The sequence below is a fragment of the Bubalus bubalis genome, chromosome 2 (assembly GCF_019923935.1).
Source record: "Bubalus bubalis isolate 160015118507 breed Murrah chromosome 2, NDDB_SH_1, whole genome shotgun sequence".
Classification (NCBI taxonomy): Eukaryota; Metazoa; Chordata; class Mammalia; order Artiodactyla; family Bovidae; genus Bubalus; species Bubalus bubalis.
Window position 1 is genome coordinate 16,769,371 of NC_059158.1, and position 11,708 is coordinate 16,781,078.

General features: G+C 36.4%; 1 long non-coding RNA gene across 3 annotated transcripts; it reads right to left on the reverse strand.

Moving 5' to 3' along the window:
* Positions 1 to 4,852: 4,852 nt before the first annotated feature.
* On the reverse strand, positions 4,853 to 10,457 carry LOC112579575. Of its 3 annotated transcripts, XR_006544481.2 has the most exons (4): positions 10,341 to 10,457; positions 9,388 to 9,530; positions 7,079 to 7,259; positions 4,853 to 6,795 (listed from the first exon to the last, which is right to left on the reverse strand). It is a non-coding gene; the product is annotated as an uncharacterized LOC112579575 (long non-coding RNA). The 3 variants fall into 3 exon arrangements; XR_006544483.2 differs by lacking the exons at positions 9,388 to 9,530; positions 10,341 to 10,457 and adding an exon at positions 8,756 to 8,814; XR_006544482.2 differs by lacking the exon at positions 9,388 to 9,530 and having other exon boundaries at positions 5,607 to 6,795; positions 10,341 to 10,452.
* Between the last annotated feature and the right edge of the window lie 1,251 nt (positions 10,458 to 11,708).

Below are 11,708 nucleotides of genomic sequence, written 5' to 3' on the forward strand. Positions count from 1 at the left end.
ATATATATATATATATATATATATATATACCCTTCCCTGCCAAAATACTTCTGGGAAAAGAAAATGGAAAAGATAGTAATAGTAAACAGAAATTGGCTCTTCAGTGACCAGCTGGATTTATAGTCAAAAGGCACTTTGTGCATGCGTGTGGTTTATAAAATACTGTTGGCGTACATTGGGTTTTAGGTCAAACTGGCACAGGAGGGCAAAAGCCATTTCCATTTATATATGAAAGAGGATATTCTGGCTACATCGTTGGTAACCAGCAATTCTTGATTCATCTCTGCAATCTTTCCATTATAATGCTCATGAAAACAGGAAAAGCAATGCAGTTTCAACAACAGTGGAAACTAGAAATGTTGGTCAAAAATGTGTCAGGCAAAAGTTGGAGAATCAACTAAGCTTAGCCTGGAGGCAGAATGGTAAAGTCACGTGTTTTAAGATGGACAATTTCCATCTACACAGATTCAGAGAGGCACAGGTCCCCCTTTTTGTTCCATGAAAGCTCCTCAACATGGAATTCAAACACATTGTTCCACCCTCTGGCCCCTCTTCCGTGTTTAATGCATCTCTCAGTTCAGTCATCCTCAGGAATGAAACATTGCCGAGGCCAATGTGAATGTGGTAACCTTTTAGATCCAGATGTTGGAATATTTGTTTCCCCATTTGGATTTTTTTGCAGTGCAAGAAATACAGATCACTTTAGGGTATACAGAATAAGACTCTTCCCTTATGATAAAATAATCAGATCATAAGACCATGGGGTTGTTACTCAGGCCAATGGATCCTTACTAAAGACAATACAGAACCAGAAAGTTGATTGAGATTGTAAACATAATGAGCTCCTGTGACATGAGATTTGAAAGGATGATTCTAACTGGGCTCAGATAAAATGAATACCAACAGATTAATACTGTTCTTTTCAAGTTCAAGAGAACATCTTTTCAAAACAAATAAGTATCATATGAAGTGATTCTGCTCTATAAAACACAGAAACTATAGCACTGGAAAAGAACATATTTTGAAAACATTTCTAATTTTAAAAAAGCTTGGAAATACAATATTTAGGTTCTAACAATTTTATGAAAACAAGGTTCCTACACAAGGATTTCTTATTAAATTCTTATTATAATAACAAACTGAGATACAGAATGAATTGATGAGACAAAGTAAGATAGTGCTTGACAGGGGCTGCAGTGTAGGGGTGGGGAGATTAATGGGTACAGAGTTTCAATTTCACAATATGAAAAGAGGTTTAGAGATTGTTTGATTACACAAAAATGTGAACTTAATACTACTAAACCGTCTGCCTAAAAATTAAGTTGGTAAATTTTATGTTACTTATATTTTATCATCACAATTAATGGGTGGGATGGGGAGTGGAAGGGAGGTACAAGAGGGAGGGGATTTTTTTTTTAAGAAACATAATTAAAGGTAAAAGAAATGAATTAATTGGATGAAGAGCAAGCTAAACAAACCAGAGAAAAAGAAAGCTTACTGTGCAGCTCATGAATAAGAGCATGGGCTTTAGATTAAAAAATGCCCAGTTACTTGTCTTGCTTTCACTATTTTCCATACTTTTGATCTCAAAAAAGTTAATCTCTGAAAGTCTTATTTTTTTCACCTTTATAAGAGATAATAATAGTCAATCTTCATAGGATTTTAGAAAAAATCCATTGAGATAAGATATTCAAATGTTTAAATGGTGTTTGGCATGTAGTTAAGTGCTCAATAAATATTAATTATTATTAATATATTCTAACACTAAAATGTAATCAAAGATTAAAATTATTGTTAGAAATAATAAAGAGCTGTATCAGCATTACAGAAAATTGAGCTTTTAATAATGAATAAAAACTTGAGTGTTTGTCTTAGAACACAGGAGAAAAAAAATAAGGAAAGAGAGAGAGAAAAGGCAACTAAAATCAGAAAAAAGTCTTCAGCATATGCTTAACTGGTAACACAATAAAAAATGAAAGTAATAAATAAATTATAATAGAAGCCAAACTTCCTAAACTAATACTTCAGTATGCAGAACAAATTATGTACCAGATAAGTAAATGGAAAAAGCAGTGAGACACAGGATTCCTATAGTTTTATTTTATTTTTCATGTATCCTACAATTTCAATTTTTAAATAAATCTCCTTAATTCCATCCAGTCAAAGCATTAAAAATAAGAGATCACAACAAACCAGACAACAAAAGCCAGAATTGTTTCACAATTTTCTTCATGGATACAGAATTCTAAAAACCAATCAAGCAACATCAGGGCTCACAGTCCCAGTGGCCATCAGATGTCAGGCAAGTAATGCAAGAGAGTGGAGTCGTGCCAATAGGCACTATGGTGAGTTGCAGATTGTGCTGCTGCTGCTGCTGCTGCTAAGTTGCTTCAGTCGTGTCCGACTCTGTGCAACCCCATAGACGGCAGCCCACCAGGCTCCCCCATCCCTGGGATTCTCCAGGCAAGAACACTGGAGTGGGTTGCCATTTCCTGCTCCAATGCGTGAAAGTGAAAAGTGAAAGTCAAGTCGCTCGGTCGTATCCGACTCTTCGCGACCCCATGGACTGCAGCCCACCAGGCTCCTCCGCCCATGGGATTTTCCAGGCAAGAGTACTGGAGTGGGGTGCCATTGAGTTGGAGATTGTAGGTTTAGACTAAAGGCAGAAGTTGCCACTCAACTTTAGTTCTGTATTCCCATATGAGAATGGCATTCCAGGGCTGCCAACCGTTATAACCTTTTGAGAAACACCAGAAATGCAAATTTTTATGTGAAATTTCCAGGTTTTAGACTCATCAGCAAATTTACATTTTCTGTTACTACTCTAAAACCACATCAGCAGACCATATGGTCTCTGAACTAATCCCTAGTCAACAGTTCATAAAGAACAAGAGCTGTAACCTAAATAAAAGAATTCAATTTTTAGCCAAGTCTTTGTTCATAGGTAAGAGAAAAACATATTTTCATAAATCAATTATTTTTCTAGATTTCATAGGTTAGCACATCTTTGCCCATTCTTTTGCTTTTAATATAATTCTTTATATTTATATAATGAATTCTTTTAGGCAGCATATAGTTGTATTTGTTTTCTGACTTATCATACAGTCCCTGCCTTTTAACTTTGGTTTAGACCATTTAGATTTGATGTGATTATTGACCATCTATTATTCTGCTACTTGCTTCCTATCTGTCCCATTCGTACTTTTCTTCTCTTTTCTTCCTTCTTTTTAATTAATTTTTATGATTCTCTATTCTTTGGTTGGCACATTAGTTATAACTTTTTAGTATGTCGTCTTCATATTCACTTTGGGGTTTAAAGTACACACCTTTAACTTATCACAGTCTAACTTACAGTGATATATACATTTATGCATATTATAAGAAAGTTAAAATGATGTAGACCTCTTTCTTCCCTTCCAGCCTTGAATATATTATAATTATACATTTTGCTTTGACCATGTTTTCAACCTTGTTATACATTGTTAGTAATTTTGTTTTAAAGAGAAGATTATCTTTTAAAGACATTTAAATGATTTTCTCACAAATCTTTATATGTACCTACATAGTTATCATTCCTGGAGAAGGCAATGGTACCCTACTCCAGTATTCTTGCCTGGAAAATTCCATGGATGGAGGAGCCTGGGAGGCTGCAGTCCATGGGGTCGCTAAGAGTCGGACACGACTGAGTGACTTCACTTTCACTTTTTCACTTTCATGCATTGGAGAAGCAACTGGAACCCACTCCAGTGTTCTTGCCTGGAGAATCCCAGGGGCGGGAGAGCCTGGTGGGCTGATGTCTATGGGGTCGCACAGAGTCGGACACGACTGAAGCGACTTAGCAGCAGCAGTAGCAGTTATCATTCCCAGTGCTCTTTATTGCCTTCAGATTTTGTAGGTTTGAAATGTCTTTATTTAATCCTTGTGTTTGAAAGGTATTGTCAATAGGTAAATAATTTTAGGTTGATAGTTTTTCTTTTAGGACTATTTACTTTTGTCTGCACTATTTCCAATGAGAAATCTATTGTGATAATTGTTGTTCTTTTATATGAAATGTACCTCTGGCTGCTTTTTAAGGCTGTTTATTACAGATTTTAGGCAATTTGATTGTAATGTGACTTGGGAAAGTCTTTGCTATTAAATATGTCATTTACACTTGAGGCTATTGAGTTTCTTGGATCTGGGGATATATGGTTTTCAGCAGATTCAGAAAAATTGCTCCCATTATTTCTTAAACTATTCGGTCATCCCTAATTTCCTGTCTTTCAGCAACTCTAATTATGTGTTAATATATATTTGTTCCAAGGCTAACTACTATTATGTTCGAGCTTTTTGGCCTTTATTTTTTATATTTTTCTTTCATATTAGGTAGTTTCTATAGATATATCTTCAATTTCATTAATCTTTTCTTCTGCAATATCTATTCAACCATGAATCCCATTCAGTGAATTTTTCTTCTCAGATATAGTTTTTATCAGTACAAGTTCAGGTTTTTAAAAAATACATGTTATATATCTCTATGTAATATGTTCAACCTCTTTTCTAGCTTCTTGAACATATAGAATAGAGATATAATAGCTTTTTTTAACATTCTTGTTTACTAATTCTATCATTTATAATATTCTGGCTCTCTTCAAATATTATTTTTTACCCCATTTGCTTTCTCTGCTTCTAGAATTCAGTTTTACATATCAGGAGTTGGTAAACTTGTGTTAAAGACCATATCTGGTCTAAACCCTAAATAACTAGGGTTTGCCAAGTCATTTGATGTGTTGCACCTGCTCAGATATGCCACTGCAATGAGGATGCTATCATATGCAATACAGAAATGAATGGGCGTGGCTTATGATAAATATATCTTCTTGTCCAAGTGTTTCTTTTATCCGTATGTAACATCTTCTTGGCAGTAAATTATATTTGTAGGTATAAGATTACTATGTCATTTTTCTTTTGGTTCATATTTGCTTGATACATCTTAATATTTTTCTTTTCTCACACAACATATTATTTACTCTTTTTTAAAAAATGCATTGTTATATATAGTCTCCATTTTTAACTAGTATGTTTAACTCAGTGTTATAGACAACTATAAATACTAGATAAATATAACTACCAGTATATTGGTACTTATTTTTCATGTAAACTTCAAATTTTTTTCTCCATCTGTGCTGTTTGAATGATTTTAATTTATTCTGCTGGTTAAAATTTCTACATGACATTTATTTATTTCATTCTTATGGCAGTTGTCCTTCTCCAAAGATCCAAAATCATGATTATTTTCTTGTAACAAATATTTAAATTTTATTATGTATACACACATACGCAAATTTTATAGTTTTTCTTCTAACAACAAGAGTAACAACCAACTTTCCCAAAAGAATATTTTCCTAGACAAACTATCACTCATTCCTTAGGTTTGCTAACTCATCAAATTGAATAATGTTGAATTTTATTTCCAGGTTACTCTCTATATACTTTTCCATTTGCTCTAGATTTTTTCCATTCTTTTTCTCTCTTTCTCACACACACACACACACACACACACACACCCACCCTCACCCACACCCTCAGTTTTTGCCAGCATTAACTGTTATCACAATATTTGATAATTTTAATTATCATATCTCTTCCATCATTTTCTAGATTTGTTCTTTTCTAATTTGATTACATCCTCTAAAATTGATTTCACTTGGAGTATTTGTTCCTTTCTTTGCTTTCTTTTTATCAGTGTTCAGAATTTTCTTTTATACTTTGATTTTCTTAAATTTACTTATTTGTCTTGGTGTAGATTTTTCATTATCAGTACTATTTGTCACTCAGTGGCCCTTCTAAATCTAATTTAAATTAAAGAAATCTCAGGATTTCCTTAATCCTGAGAAGAACTCCTAAATTCTTATGCATCATCTTTCCATTTGGAACTTCTTTTGTGGCTTAATGTTACTCTTTTATATGGCTAATATCTTCTAATACTTCTATAACTATATCATACTATTTTTAATTCTTAATTATAATTATCATACTATTTTTAATTCTTAATTATAATTATCATACTATTTTTAATTCTTAATCTTTCTATTTTGTTTGCCATCTAGTTATCTTGCTGAGTTCAGGCTCTCCTGGTGTGTCAGCTACTCTGTTTCAGCAGGATCTCTGAATAGAAAACACGGCCCTGAATTCCTGGAAATGTGTTTTGGGTAATGGCCAAAGGTGAGGATCCAGTCTATGTGAATTTTGGTGAATTTTAAAAACAGAGGAGGGGTTAAATCCTTGGGCAGAGAGTCTCAGGCATCCCAGAACCTCTGTGGATTCCAGGCTATTAACAATTCTCCCACAGGAGTTTCATCTTGTGGGTGATTCATGTCTCATTTTTTATGGTTGCACAGCAATGGGAGGAGGCAGTCTCCCTAGGCTGATATTCATCAGCGAATGGATGTTGTTGGAGAAGCGGGGGGATAGTGGATGCCTGAGAGCAGCTGGTCAGCCTTCACCTGTTTTTAATAATTCATCACTCAGGCAGGCTCTTTGTGCTGCCCAGTGTTATCTCAGAGACACCACTTTAGCAATCTGAGCTGCTGCAGAAGATTTCTGGTGAATGGGAAGGTGATGATTGTCCAAAGACAATGTGAAAGAAAGGCAAGTACATGTTTTAGAAGGCTTTTCTTCACTCTGTCTCTTCAAGGGTCATCTTCGGAGCATTCCCATAGGAGGGTGCAACTCCCTGTCCTATCACACAGCAGCGATTCTAGACATCCTTCATCCTCAGGGCCTTCTGTTAGTTAGCTTCTCAAAGATGTTTTCCTGTCAGGACAATATTACAAAATAAACTTTAAGGTTGATTTGAGGAAACAGCCAGCAGAACAAGCATTTTACCATCACGACAAGAATTGGAACCTTACAGTTAGTGGCTTAGTTAATTGTATAGGTAATTTGCATTTGTTTGTTGTTTGTTTAAATAGTTTTAAACAAGTCTCCCAATGTGGGTTTTTTTTTTTTTTTTTTTTTTTTTTTTGCATAGTTTTCTGCTCAGGAGCTCTTCATTAATACATGCGTAACACTTTTAATTAAAGATATAATATTATACCTTTAACATTTCTGTGCCAAAAGGGGGTGTCCATTTCAATAAGAACCATACCAGTTTAAATTCATGTCTTTTAAAAGTGGAGGAAAATAGAAGAGCTTGGGCCGAGATGGTTTCCTGTTTCTTAGTGTCGAATTTAGAATAGTGCTCTCCTGCTAGTAGTTCAAGCTGACAAAAGAACAGCCTGTAGCATGAAAAAAACTGAATTACATTTTCCCATCCTCCTTTATTTTAAGTGCATTTTCAAAATTAGGGATCAAAATGCAAAAATAAAAAAGAAAATTAAAATGCAGAAATTTCTACTTGCAAAAAGTCTGTACAATTTTAATTCTAAACATTTCTAAAAACTCTTCTAAGATTGCATATATTGTGTGTCTGTGTGTGTGTGTGAAGAGAGGTGGAATGGATAATTTGAATTACAAAAAAGCCTTGATAACCCCCCACACATCAATTTACCTGTGAACAAAAAGATTCACACTGAGAAAATGGGACTTGGGACTATTTGATAAATTACTACAGACTACTTGAATATTCCATTAGCAAAATAATAGCTCATTATAGAACCTCAGAAGAATGTAGTATAATTACAATAGTACTATCCTCCCTTGGGTTGGGGGAGGTAGGAGGAATGCAAACGTTAAAATGATAGCTATTTAACCAATGTTGGGGGAAAAAATGCCTCAAAACAAACTAAGAAGGTACATGGTTTCTGGAATTCAGTGAAATTTTTGTAGTTTCTACCAGCTTTAATCAGTTGAATGTGTTCTGCCAAGTAGAAGGTTATTCACATTCTTGGATTCATATAAAACATACACATGCACAGCCCATGTGACAGTGATGATAGAATTGCCTTAGATGCTTACATTTTTTGGTAAACCACACCTAGATATGTCTGAGAAGTGATGGTGTTAGGGGAAGCACACGGACTGAAACCGCCCACCCTGGCAGGCACCATAGTAACCATTTGCATGAGCTGTTTTACGACAGGAGGTCCTGGTAAGGAACACGGAACTAATAGGCCACCACCAACTGGAAGGTCAAAAGGAGACACCACATGTCCAACCACCTCCCAGAGATGGATCCCTCTCTCTGGCATCCATCTTGGTTGAAAAGGCGAGCATCACCAGGAAGGGCTCTGAGTCAGAGTGATTGGCTAAAGACAACCCGGAAACAAATCCCATCACCATAAAACTCGAGACTGCGAGCCACATGGCAGAGCAGTTCTCCTGGGTTCCCTTACCCTATTGCTCTCCACCCGGGTGCCCTTTCCCAATAAAATCTCTTGCTTTGTCCGTACATGTGTCTCCTCAGACAATTCATTTCCGAGTGTTAGACAAGAGCCCAGTTTCGGGCCCTGGAAGGGGTCCCCCTACCTGCAACAATGGCATGTTCATACTCTCAGTACTCGGTGAGAAACTTTTGAGAAGATGAAAAATGACCAGAGATAGTAATGTAGAAGATGAGAAGAAGGGGATGGATGGAAGGCAAGAATGGAGGAGAGGATGAAGGAGGAAAGAGAAGGAAAAAGGAGATAATGAAAAGAAGCCAAGTGCCTAATATACATTATGATAATGTTGATCACAGAGCTGAAATACAAAATACTTAACAAAAATTCTGCACATTCATGAGCTAATGAATTTGTAGCAAATGGTTACAAATGGTACAAATACAAATACCCACTCCAGTACTCTTGCCTGGAAAATCCCATGGACGGAGGAGCCTGGTAGGCTGCAGTCCATGGGGTCGCTAAGAGTTGGACACGACTGAGCAACTTCACTTTCACTTGCACGCATTGGAGAAGGAAATGGCAACCCACTCCAGTGTTCTTGCCTGGAGCATCCCAGGGACGGGGGAGCCTGGTGAGCTGCCGTCTATGGGGTCACACAGAGTCGGACACGACTGAAGCGACTTAGCAGCAGCAGCAGCAGCCCTTCTCTTGCTACTAAACCAAAATGATACAGAAGTGAATACATAAAACTCATTTTTTTTTAAGAATTTAGCTTCATTTTTCAGGTCTGAGGCTGTTAACTGTGACATTCAATAAACCACCTGGGAAAAGCTAAGCTGTGCTAACCAAGTTATTTAAACTCTCAAAGTGAAAAAGCTGCTTAAGAAAATAAAAGGTATAATTATTAACTTCAGCTGGGAGAGTACAAATCAGAGGGTAAAGAACACTAGACTCAACCTGTGGCTTTTTTTTTTTTTTTGCTTTTGTAAGCTGACATCTTTGCCCAAATTTAGGAAATTTGCAAAATATTTCAAGGCAAGATTTTACAGTGAGTGTTATGCCCAGTGAACAGGAATATTCATACCTAAACCACACTGTTATGTTTAAGATCGTTCAGTTGAACATGAAGTTTGTAATGGCCCCAAACTTCTTCATGTGGAGTACATTTGAAGAGAAATGTGATCTGTCCAGTCTCTATCCTGTTGTAAAGCTCACCAGAGGCAAAGTCTGCTTGCAGAATAAGTAAGATAAAATCATCTGCATGTTCCGAACAATAGTACAGACCAGTTGTGCTTGTCAGCAGGCCTAGGATATTTTATTCAAATATCCACACTAATAGAATGAAGACAGGACCTTAACCAATGTATTCACTGCTACAATGTCAAAGCCAGAACTAGATGAACATGTAATAAATATTGGCTGAATGAATAATATAGTAAGAAATGTACAAAATAACATGTTACAGTAAGAGTGTACATGTATTTCAATATATAGCCACTTTCCCCCTATCTGTACTAATGATGGTAATCAGGGGCATGGAGAGTCCAAAGTGATGACTGTTTAAATTTGTAAAGTCTATATAAATATTTAGGGGAAAACAGTTTAACTTTCTAAAAGATGATCTTTATGGATACAATAAAAATAGTCTTCTAGTTCTTCAATTCATATTGGCAATGTGATGGGAAAGTGACTAGGAATATAATTAAATAAATTAGATTCCTTATGATAATCTATAAGCAGAAAAACAAAAGTGACTTATTTAACATTCATCTGCAATAATGTTATCCAAAGTGTGAGAAGTTAATATTTTGTTATATTTAGTAATTTCCCCAGAACATCCTCATCCTTGGCTGAAATTCTTCTAGAAGAATGAGGTTCCAGTTCTGGGTAACATGGAACAAGCAATCCTTGTCTCTCTGATTGAAAGCAAATATAAGCCTGGATAGAATGTAGAGAGCAACTATCTGTGGGTGCCATAAAATAAGTATTAATAGTAGCAAGTGGACTGGAGATGAAGAATGGCCTTTCAACACTCACAGTTTTCCTTTTTTGTCCCTCTAGTATCCTCTGGCCTGAACCTAACACAGCCAGAACTGTGGAAGTGAGCACTACTTGTGCAGAGAAAGCTCCAGGGGAACCTGGTTTAAACAGTTGCAGGTGGAACTTAAAAACGCTGAGCGAGAAACCCAACCCTTAGCTGCCATTCTCCCGACCTCCCCCCAGCCACTAGCCAATCTCATGGCAGCAATTGGAGCGTAGCTATGGAAACCCACAGGAGACAAGCTAACTCTAAAGGAGGTTTCCAGCAGCTGCAATTACAAAAGGGCTGGGTTAGTAATCCCCCTTACTTTTTCTCTCTTTGTCCTCTGGCTGCTTGGCCCAGGATACAAACAGAATCTACAAGGTAGTCTTTCACCAAATTTAGGAGGTTTTCAGCCATTGTTCCTTATGAATTTTTACCAGCCTCACACTTTTTTCTCTTCTCCTTCTGGCACTGTGATGGTACAAGTGTTAGTTCTAGACTCTGTTCAGTCATTGTTTTCCTTTTGTTTTCATTATTCAGATTGAGTAAGATCTATTCATGAATCTTCAGGTTTACTGACTCTTTCCTCTGCCACCTCCATTCTGATCATTGAGACCACCTTATGAGATTTTTATTTCAGTTACTATAATTTCAATTCTAAAATGTCCATTTAGTATTTCATAATACTTTGTATTTCTTTGCTGAGATTTTCTATCTTTCCAGTTTCAAAGGTGTTTCTGTCTTCTTTCTTATTTTTAATAACTTCTTTCAAATTTCTCTCAGATAACTCCAACAACTCTATCATCACAGATTCATTTCTTACACAAGTTGAGATTTTCCATGTTTTATGTATGCCAAATAATTTCATGTTATATTGTGGACATTTTGACTATGATGTTGTACCCTCTGGGTCTAGCTAAAACCCCACAGAGAATGATAATATTTTTGCTTTAGTGGCAATCAACTTGGTTGGGTTCAAGTCATATTTTGATCAGATTTCTTTGGGTTGTGGTCCCAATATCAGTTTGGTTTTAAAATCCTTTGCAGTGCTATTCAGATCTGTCCTCTAGGTCTTTCAGGCAGCCAGGCTATAGGATCTGGGTAATAGACTCTTCCATGGCCCCTCCTCAAAGTCTGTGTGTGTTTTTTAAAATTCAGACTCACACACCTGCAACTCAAGTGAGGCCAGGAGTTCATATACCACTGATGGGAGTTGCTTTCTTAAATTCTCTCTCTGCTATCTCTGTGGTACATTCTGGTTCCTTCAGATTCCATTTTTTTGCAGTCTTCAGGGCAGAGAAAGACCTCCTGCCTCAAGACATCCGGCTCAGCTGCCTGTTTTCCTTGACTCCACCCACATCAAGGTCAAGGGGGCAGGAGAG